This window comes from Bos indicus, chromosome X (assembly GCF_029378745.1).
Source record: "Bos indicus isolate NIAB-ARS_2022 breed Sahiwal x Tharparkar chromosome X, NIAB-ARS_B.indTharparkar_mat_pri_1.0, whole genome shotgun sequence".
Lineage (NCBI taxonomy): Eukaryota > Metazoa > Chordata > Mammalia > Artiodactyla > Bovidae > Bos > Bos indicus.
In genome coordinates, this window is record NC_091789.1 from 102,683,669 (window position 1) to 102,693,766 (window position 10,098).

Below are 10,098 nucleotides of genomic sequence, written 5' to 3' on the forward strand. Positions count from 1 at the left end.
GGTGGCTCAGCGGTTAAAGCATCTGCCTGGAATGTGGGAGACCCGGGTTCGGTCCCTGGGTCGGGAAGATCCCCTGGAGAAGGAAATGGCAAGCCACTCCAGTACTCTTGCCTGGAGAATCCCATGGGCGGAGGAGCCTGGTAGGCTACAGTCCATGGGGTCACAAAGAGTCGGACACGACTGAGAGACTTCACTGTCTTTCTTTCTTTATGCTATTTACAGACTGGTATACCCATCACTGAAATCATTCTGAGATTGTGATACACTTCTGTTGAAACATTTCATCTATTTTATACCAATTTTCATTAAAGGAAAACTGATATGTAATTTTCTTCTTTATAGATATGAAAAGGAAGCAAGAAGGCAAAGATGAGAGAAACAGATGCTACCCGAATAGCAACGGTGCCATTTGCTTGTTTTGGTCTTTGTACCAGCAACTCCCACACCATGGGGATAATCCAGTTCCCTCCAGATTACACGGTTTTCCTTGCAGTCAAGACTCACACAATGGACCCCACTCCTTTTCATGCCACTGCAATAACACAGACTGCTATTGTCAAGGGGGCTTTCAAAGCCTATATAAATATACTTCATTAGGAGATCCATACCTTTATCATCCAAGGATTGGACTGTATTTTCAATATCATTAGCTTTAAATGAGAGGAACACCTTCAAGACAATGTTGCCTGCTGGATCCTTCCCTGTCTGACTCTTGGTGTTGATGTGTGTGTGTCTGTGTGTGTGTGTGTTGGGGGCGGGGTGGGTTTCAGAGGTGCTTGTGGGGCCGCTGTCATTTTTCTTTGCTGCAGGAAGGAATCCACTTCGTCCTGATTGGGCTTGGCCTGCCCATTACCCCTGTCTTCCTCATGTGGGAACTTCTTCTCATCGTACTCATCCTAGTCCACCTTCTGGAAATAGGCTAAGGACATTGTTCTTTGACGTCCCCCATCCGTACCGATAGTGAAAGCCTCCTCTAGATTCTGCCTCTACCTTAGCAAGCCCAGCCCAGCTGGAATCCGCAGATTTGTGTCTCCCTGTTTGTAGACTTTTTGATGATGTCCATTCTGTCAGGCATGAGATGATTCTTTACTGTGGTTTTGATTTGCATTTCTCTACTAATGAGTGATATTGAGCATCTTTCCATGTGTTTATTAGCCGTCTGTATCTCTTCTTTGGAGAAAAGTCTGTTTAGGTCTTTTGACCATTTTTTGATTGTGTGTTTTTTTTTTCTAGTATTAAACTTCGTGAGCTGCTGTATATTTTGGAGATTAATCCTTTGTCAGCTGTTTCATTTGCTAATATTTTCTCCCATTCTGAGGGTTGTCTTTTCACCTTGCTTAGAGTTTCCCTCTTTGTGCTAAAGCTTTTAAGTTTAATTAGATCCCATTTGTTTATTTTTGTTTTTATTTCCATTACTCTGGGAGGTGGGTCATAGAGGATCTTGCTGTGATTTATGTCAGAGAGTGTTCTGCCTATGTTTTCTTCTAATAGTTTTATAGTTTCTGGTCTTACATTTAAGTCTTTAATCCATTTTGAGTTTATTTTTGTGGATGGTGTTAGAAAGTGTTCTAGTTTCATTCTTTTACATGTAGCTGACCAGTTTTCCCAGCACCACTTGTTGAAGGGACTGTCCTTTCTCCATTATATATTTTTGCCTCCTTTGTCAAAGATAAGGTGTCCATACTTGTGTGGATTTATCTCTGGACTTTCTATTTTGTTCGATTGATCTATATTTCTGCCTTTGTGCCAGTACCATACTGCCTTAGTAATAATTGTAGTTTTGTAGTGTAGTCTGAAGTCAGGCAGGTTGATTCCTCCAGTTCCATTCTTCTTTCTCAAGATTGCTTTGGCTATTCGGGGTCTTCTGTGTGCTGGGCAACTTTAACAGAATTATAAATCCAGGGTGTGAGGGGGAGCCATGGGACAGTTGTGAGCAGAGCAGCAATATGAACTAACTTTTGTTTTAAAATTATCATTCTGGATCCTGGGCTGAGAACTGATTGTAAAGGCTGACTATAAGAACCAACTATAAGTACGACCAAGAAGGAGGCTATTTTAGTCTTATGGGAAAAAATTAATGGTAGCTTAGACAAGAAAAATGGAGATGAAGGCAAGTGGTCAAGTTCAGAATATATTTTGGAAAAAGACCCAACAGATCTTTATAATAGATTGGATATGATAGGTGAAGGAGATGGAAAAGTCGAAGATGATCCCCAGGTTTTAGATTTGCATGATTTGCAAAAAGTTGTGTTCATGATGGAGCCATAGTCTGAGCTAGAGACCACTGGGTAAGCATAGGTTTTGGGGAGAGACATTCACGCTGGGGGAACCCAGAGACGACTCCCCCACAGGGGAAAATGTTCAGTTTCTTGTTTCTTTATTTTTTCTTGCCTATCTGCAATAAGCTTCAAAACAAGTTCATACATTCTACATCAAATTCCACTATCAGAGAATCTCTCCCTCATGTTGATGCATAGTATTTTCTGGCCTTTGTTAATAGTAAAAATTATACCTGGGAAATCACATCTACTCCTCTGACTTCAATTACCATTATTATTCTGAATACTTTCAATGTTCTATCTATAGCTGTGCACACTTCTCTGAGCTCCAGACCCACATGGCCAACCATCTACTGGATATCTTCCCCTGGACATCTTACATGCATCACAACCCTGCTATGAACCAAACCAAAGTCTTCATATTGCACCCTGTACATCTGTTCCTCTGCCCCATATGTCCTACTGGATACCCAGAGTTCCCTGACCAAAACAAAACAAAACAAAACATGTAAGTCATCTTTGATTGAGATGAGTCCTCAGATCTCACCCAACACTGAGTCCCACAGAAACTATCATCTTCTGCACAATATGGAGTGGTGACTAAGATCAGGTTCTAACACTGGCTTTTCTTGGCTTCTATCCTGGCTCTGTAACTTACTAGTCACTTAAATTTTCTGTTCCTCAGTGCCTTCACCTGAAAAATGGCGATGATAATAGTACTTATATCTACTTTATAAGGTTGAGAATTAATCCACATAGAGCACTTAGAACAGTTCCGTCTCACATAGGGAGCATTTCATGCCTGTTGGCTATCTATGATAATGGCTGTTACAATGATTTCTCAAATATCCCTCCTGACTATGACTGCCATAGTATAGACCTCCTTCTTGCCTGAATCACAAAATCCTCCTAACTTTGCTGAATTTGAACTTAATATACGTGCCATGACCCAAGTTTATTAAGTATGATTCCTATCCTTCTGGAGTCTGGAGAAGCAGGATAGCCTATATGTTCTCTGTCTAAGATGATAGCCACTAGTTTCAAGTGGCTATTAAACTTTAACTTTATTTAATAAATATTAAAATAAATATATTTTAATATAACATCTAAAATTAAATTCCTTCTGCTCAACGTTATGTGGCAGCCTGGATAGGAGGGGGGTTTGGGGGAGAATGGATACATGTATATGCATGGCTGAGTCCCTTTGCCATTCACTCAAAGCTATTAAAACATTGTTAAATGGCTATGTGTGTTAGATGCTCAAATGTATCTGACTCTTTAGGACTCCATGGACTGTAGCCCGCTAGGTTCCTCTGTCCATGGAATTCTCCAGGCAAGAATATTTCAGTGAGTTTCCATTCCATTCTCCAGGGGGTCTTCCTGGCCCAGGGGTCGAACCTAGGTCTCCCACATTGCAGGCAGATTCTTTACCTCCTGAGCCACCAGGTAAACCTGCTATACACCAATATAAAATAAAATTAAAATTAAAACATTAAATTCCTTAGTAAGAGTAACCACATTTTAAGTGCTCATCAACTTGAAGTCAGGTAATAGGCTACTATTTACATCCCAGACCTGTCATTTCTAGCACTGTAAACTTGGGCAAATTATACAACCTATCAGAGCCTATCTTTTCATCTATTAAATGGGTCTAATAATATTAGTACCTACCTTAAAGGGTTGTTGTAAAGATAAAATGAGTTGATACTTATAAAGTGTTCATAATAATGCTTGATAAAATTATTATTGTAATTTAGCAGTAGTGATACTACACAAACACACACACATTAATACACACATCATCTCAGAGTAAAGAAGTATTACAGTTGATGAATCTTAAGGGCTAAGTGTTTATTCTATCAGTTGGTTCTGTATAAGTTCAGCATGGTGCACTGGAACCATTGTTAAGCTAGGATTCTGGAGAATCCAAGTTTTAGTTCTAGTAGTGGTTTTAGCCATGATTATAGAATTTGTTTTCTATATAACCTTGGGCACATTGTTTCCCCCTCACTGGCCTCAGTGGAGTGATTGGACAACTGTAGGTGATATCTCTGCTCTACAAGTTGAAGCAAGCTTAAAGAGAAAGGATCCTGTTTCAGATGGCATAAAGAAGCTAAGATAGATGAAAAGAAAAATTGGTACATCTGTCCATCAGCAGATGAATGGATAAGGAACTTGTGATACATATGTGCAATGGAATATTACTCAGCTATTAAAAAGAACACATTTGAGTCAGTTCTAATGAGGTGAATGAAACTGGAACATATTACACAGAGTGAAGTAAGTCAGAAAGAGAAACACCAATACAGTATATTAACACATATTCATGGAATTTAGACAGTAACAATGATCCTATATGCAAAGCAGCAAAAGAGACATAGACATAAAAAGTTTTTTGGACTCTGTGGGAGAAGGCGAGGGTGGGATGATTTGAGAGAATAGCACTGAAACATGGATATTACCATATGTAAAATAGATGACCAGTGCAAGTTCAGTGCATGAAGCTGGACACTCAAAGCCAGTGCTCTGGGACAACCCAGAAGGATGGGGTAGGGAGGGAGGTGGAAGAGGGGTTCAGGATAGGGGGCACATGTGCACTGGTGGCTGATTCGTGTCAATGTATGGCAAAAATCATCACAATATTATACAGTAATTATCCTCCAATTAAAATAAACTTTAAAAACTTGGTGTATCTGAGAGATAGTAATTAAAATCACCATTTATCAAGTGTTAACTCTGCACTGGACACTATATACGCCATACATTATTTCATTTAATTCTCAGAACATCCCTGTGCATTAGTTTTTATCCTCATTCAGCTAATGAAGAAACTGAGGCTAGAGAAGCAAGGGTTTGGAAAAGCAAAGCCACTGTTCACTTTCAAATAGCAGTGGTGAGTGATAAGGTAGACATTCAAACTCAGGTCTGCCTGCACCAAGACAACTTTCTGAACCACTCTGTCATCCTGCCTAGGAGCTTGAAGAAAATGAGGGGGGCTAGAGAGGTGGGACAGAGTCACTTCAGTATAAGGCATGGGAGGGGAAAAGAAGGGAAATAGAGACCAGTTAAAAGAACGTTGCATTAGTATACTGTATTGGTGTTTTTCCTTCTGGCTTACTTCACTCTGTATAATAGGCTCCAGTTTCATCCACCTCATGAGAACTGATTCAAATGTATTCTTTTTAATGGCTGAGTAATACTCCATTGTGTATATGTACCATAGCTTTCTTATCTATTCATCTGCTGATGGACATCTAGGTTGCTTCCATGTCCTGGCTATTATAAACAGTGCTGCAATGAACATTGGGGTACACGTGTCTCTTTCCCTTCTGGTTTCCTCAGTGTGTATGCCCAGCAGTGGGATTGGTGGATCATAACGCAGTTCTATTTCCAGTTTTTTAAGGAATCTCCACACTGTTCTCCATAGTGGCTGTACTAGTTTGCATTCCCACCAACAGTGTAAGAGGATTCCCTTTTCTCCACACCCTCTCCAGCATTTATTATTTGTAGACTTTTGGATCGCAGCCATTCTGACTGGTGTGAAATGGTACCTCATAGTGGTTTTGATTTGCATTTCTCTGATAATGAGTGATGTTGAGCATCTTTTCATGTGTTTGTTAGCCCTCTGTATGTCTTCTTTGGAGAAATGTCTATTTAGTTCTTTGGCCCATTTTTTGATTGGGTCATTTATTTTTCTGGAGTTGAGCTGCAGGAGTTGCTTGTATATTTTTGAGATTAGTTGTTTGTCAGTTGCTTCATTTGCTATTATTTTCTCCCATTCTGAAGGCTGTCTTTTCACTTTGCTAATAGTTTCCTTTGATGTACAGAAGCTTTTAAGGTTAATTAGGTCCCATTTGTTTATTTTTGCTTTTATTTCCAATATTCTGGGAGGTGGGTCATAGAGGATCCTGCTGTTACTAACACATATATATGGAATTTAGAAAGATGGTAACAATAACCCTGTGTACGAGACAGCAAAAGAGACACTGATGTATAGAACAGTCTTATGGACTCTATGGGAGAGGGAGAGGGTGGGAAGATTTGGGAGAATGGCATTGAAACATGTATAATATCATGTATGAAACGAGTTGCCAGTCTAGGTTCGATGCACGATACTAGATGCTTGGGGCTAGTGCACTGGGACGACCCAGAGGGATGGTATGGGGAGGGAGGAGGGAGGAGGGTTCAGGATGGGGAACACATGTATACCTGTGGCGGATTCATTTTGATATTTGGCAAAACTAATACAATTATGTAAAGTTTAAAAATAAAATAAAATTTTTTAAAAAAAGAATGTTGCATTACTGATTGACTCTTCTTTATTTCTTCTGTGTGTGTGTTAGTCACTCAGTCATGTTGGACTCTTTGCAACCTCATGGACTGTATAGACTTTAGCCTGCCAGGCTTCTCTGTCCATGGAATTCTCCAGGCAAGAATACTGGAGTGAGCTGCCATTTCCTTCTTCAGGGGATCTTCCTGACCCAGGGATCAAACCCAGGTCTCCTGCATTCTAGGCAGATTCTTTACTGTCTGAACAACCAGGGAATTTCTTCTATGTCCTTGTTAAACATTTCTTGAATTTTCTCAATCCTTGTCTCTAGTCTATTTATCTGTGATTCCATTTTGTTTTCAAGATTTTGGATCATTTTTACTATCATTATTCTAAATTCTTTTTCAGGTAGACTCCCTATCTCCTCTGGAGAGAGTGCGGAGAAAAGGGAACCCTCTTACACTGTTGGTGGGAATGCAAACTAGTACAGCCACTATGGAGAACAATGTGGAGATTCCTTAAAAAACTGGAAATAGAACTGCCATAGGACCCAGCAATCCCACTGCTGGGCATACACCCCAAGGAAACCAGAATTGTAAGAGACACATGTATCCTAATGTTCATTGCAGCACTGTTTGCAATAGCTAGGACATGGAAGCAACCTAGATATCCATCAGCAGACAAATGGATAATGAAGTTGTGGTACATATACACAATGGAATATTACTCAGTTATTAAAAAAAAGAGTACATTAGAGTCAGTTTTGATGAGGTGGATGAAACTGGAGTCAAGTAAGTGAAGTATGTCCATTCCATATACAGAGTGAAGTAAGCCAGAAAGAGAGACACCAATACAGTATATTAATGCATATATATGGAATTTAAAAAGACATTAATGATGACCCTATACACAAGACAGCAAAAGAGACACAGATATAAAGAACAGACTTTTGGACTCTGTGGGAGAAGGCAAGGGTGGGATGATTTGAGAGAATAGCATTGAAACATGTATATTACCATATGTAAAATAGATGACCAATGCAAGATCGATGTATGAAGCAGGGCACTCAAAGCCAGTGCTCTGGGACAACCAGAGGGATGGGGTGGGGATGGAAGTGGGAGGTTGGTTCAGAATGGGGGGACACATGTACACCTGTGGCTGATTCATGTCGATGTATGGCAAAACCACCACAATATTGTAAAGTAATTACCCTCCAATTATCTAATTAAAATAAATAAATTGATTAAAAAATACTGCTGCATGAAAGTGGGAAGTGATAGGGGCCCTGAACTGGTGGAAAAACCTGAGAGGTGAAAGAACAAAATAGATGGAGGAAATCCCACTGCCACTATATCACTCTATCATCAGTTGTTGAGGGTAAGAACTGTCTTTTCCATTTTTGTATCCCATGTAGACACACACACAGCACAGCACTTAGCACACAAATTCACTGTTTATTAAATGGATTCAATTCAGTTGAATTCATAAGACTTGGTGATTGATTTGATCTAAGAAGAAGACCAAGATGGCTTCCAGGCTTATAACTTAAGTCCTAGGAAGAATTCTGAAGTTGTTCTCTGTGGAGTTGCATAGCACTAAGAGCATATATTCTAACTACCTTGCTTCCCCTCCTAAGGTCTGTGCTTGGCAGGGCCCCAGCTAGAGTAATTCTTGCCTTCTCTCCCAATCACCTAGCCCTCTGGGCTGGGAAGGAGGCTGTTTCTTCTGAGGTCCTCCCTTCCGCTTTTCCTGGCCTGGTCAGTGAGTCCTTCTTCATAGTATTTGAATCAGAGGAAACAGATAGACTGAGGAAGTGAAGAAAAAACAGGCTGCCTGGGCTCTACAAGCCAATGTAAACACTCAGTGGTTTCCTGTTGTTGCAGCCCAAAGCGTCCCATGACATCATTCCTGTCCTTTCCAGAACACACTGGCTTGGCGCAGTCTTCCAATCTGCCCAGGGCTGAGTGGTAGTTGCACCCCCCTTCCCCACCAGGATTATATCCTCCGGAACTGTATAACTTCTCTGGGCCAATCATTCCCCACCTGCTCAGCCAGTCATTTAGGTCTTTCTAGCCCTATAAGGTTTTCGAGGCTACAGAGGCCCAGTGGCTTTCGGGTCAGAGTAAGATTTCCTAAACTGGAAAAGTTATTTTACTTCTTTTAATGGAGACTTGGAGTCAGGAGAAGGGGGAAGGGTGTAACACACAGACTGTGATACAGGCCCTAACTGCTTCCTCCCTTCTCTACTTCAGCAAAGAGCATACAAGTTTCTGTTCTCAGTGTTGGTCACAAATTCCTAGGAACAGAATTGTAAAGGCCCATTTAAGACCTCATAGTCTAATCTTTCCATGGTAAAGATGAGAGCACTAAGGCCCAGAGAGGGAAAAGGAACCGGTCCCAGTTACCTCATTGGTCAGTGCAGCATAAGCCATTCACTCCAGAGGTCTGAACCTGAGCTATCTCAATCATGAGCAGCATAATATGGTTACAAGAGCTCGTAACAGGAAATTCAGAAACCAGGGTTCAAGTTCTCATTCCTTATGAGAGCTTACATAAATTTCTTTTTTTTTTTTTTTCTTTGAGCCTTGACTTATTTCAATTCAAGGCAACACAAACCTATTGACAGCTTACTCGGCATGGTGGAACTGATGACTCCTGGGGATGAGAACAAAGCATGATGAGAACACTCCCCATTTCACAGGTTGAAATGAAAAGAAAATGAAGTGGATGATCTAAACTCTAAATGACCTAAAGCCTGTGGACTCCATGCTTCTGTCTTGAGGCAGAATCAAACCATAATCAGGGATCTGGAGTCCTTCAGGGCTGCAGCCTCCTCCTCACTTCATTCAAGGCATCAGAGTGCTCTCATTGAGCTGGAGTTCCATTTGCAAAATATCTCCCAGTTATGGTCTCATTTAGCTGGATACATTTGCATAGATAGGTGGTAAGGCCCTGAATTCTTGTCTGGAAATTAAGCCAAACACATTATGGTAATTCCTACAGGCAGCAGTAATTTGATTTCAAGTTGTAACTATGCCATGGAGCTCAGGCAATTTGAAATAGCTGTTTTAATCAATCAAGTTTATCAGAGTCTAGTTTAACAAGTAGAATACAGAAGCACATATAGGGAAAAGGATGACTATTCCTGCACCCAAAATTGCATAAGACATTGTTAAGTCATTCTGTTAGTCAACAATTTAACCACAGCATGGATTAGACAAAACACACAGAAAATATAGACTCATTTAGATGACTGGAGACACGCATCCATACACAGATTGAGGAAACTGCACAGGCATATTGGGAAACACAAAGTAACACACATACACACACTCTCAGAGTAACATACACACAGAAAAAAAAAAAAAAGACATGCACATATATATGTGCATGTGCAAGCTTGCACTCCAATGGGAAGCTATGAAAAAAGACACCTGTCTGGGAGTTCTGGGGGGCTACTTCCTGAATCTCTACTCATCTTTCTCCTTCCCCCCACAACAATTGTCCTAATTCAAATTCTATAAAAGTATTTTATCCAAAGAAGCCTTA

At 40.5% G+C, this 10,098-nt stretch overlaps 1 pseudogene; it reads right to left on the reverse strand.

Annotated features, from left to right (window-relative positions):
* Nucleotides 1–473: 473 nt before the first annotated feature.
* Nucleotides 474–929, reverse strand: LOC139181359 (actin-related protein 2/3 complex subunit 5 pseudogene; annotated as a pseudogene).
* Nucleotides 930–10,098: the final 9,169 nt, after the last annotated feature.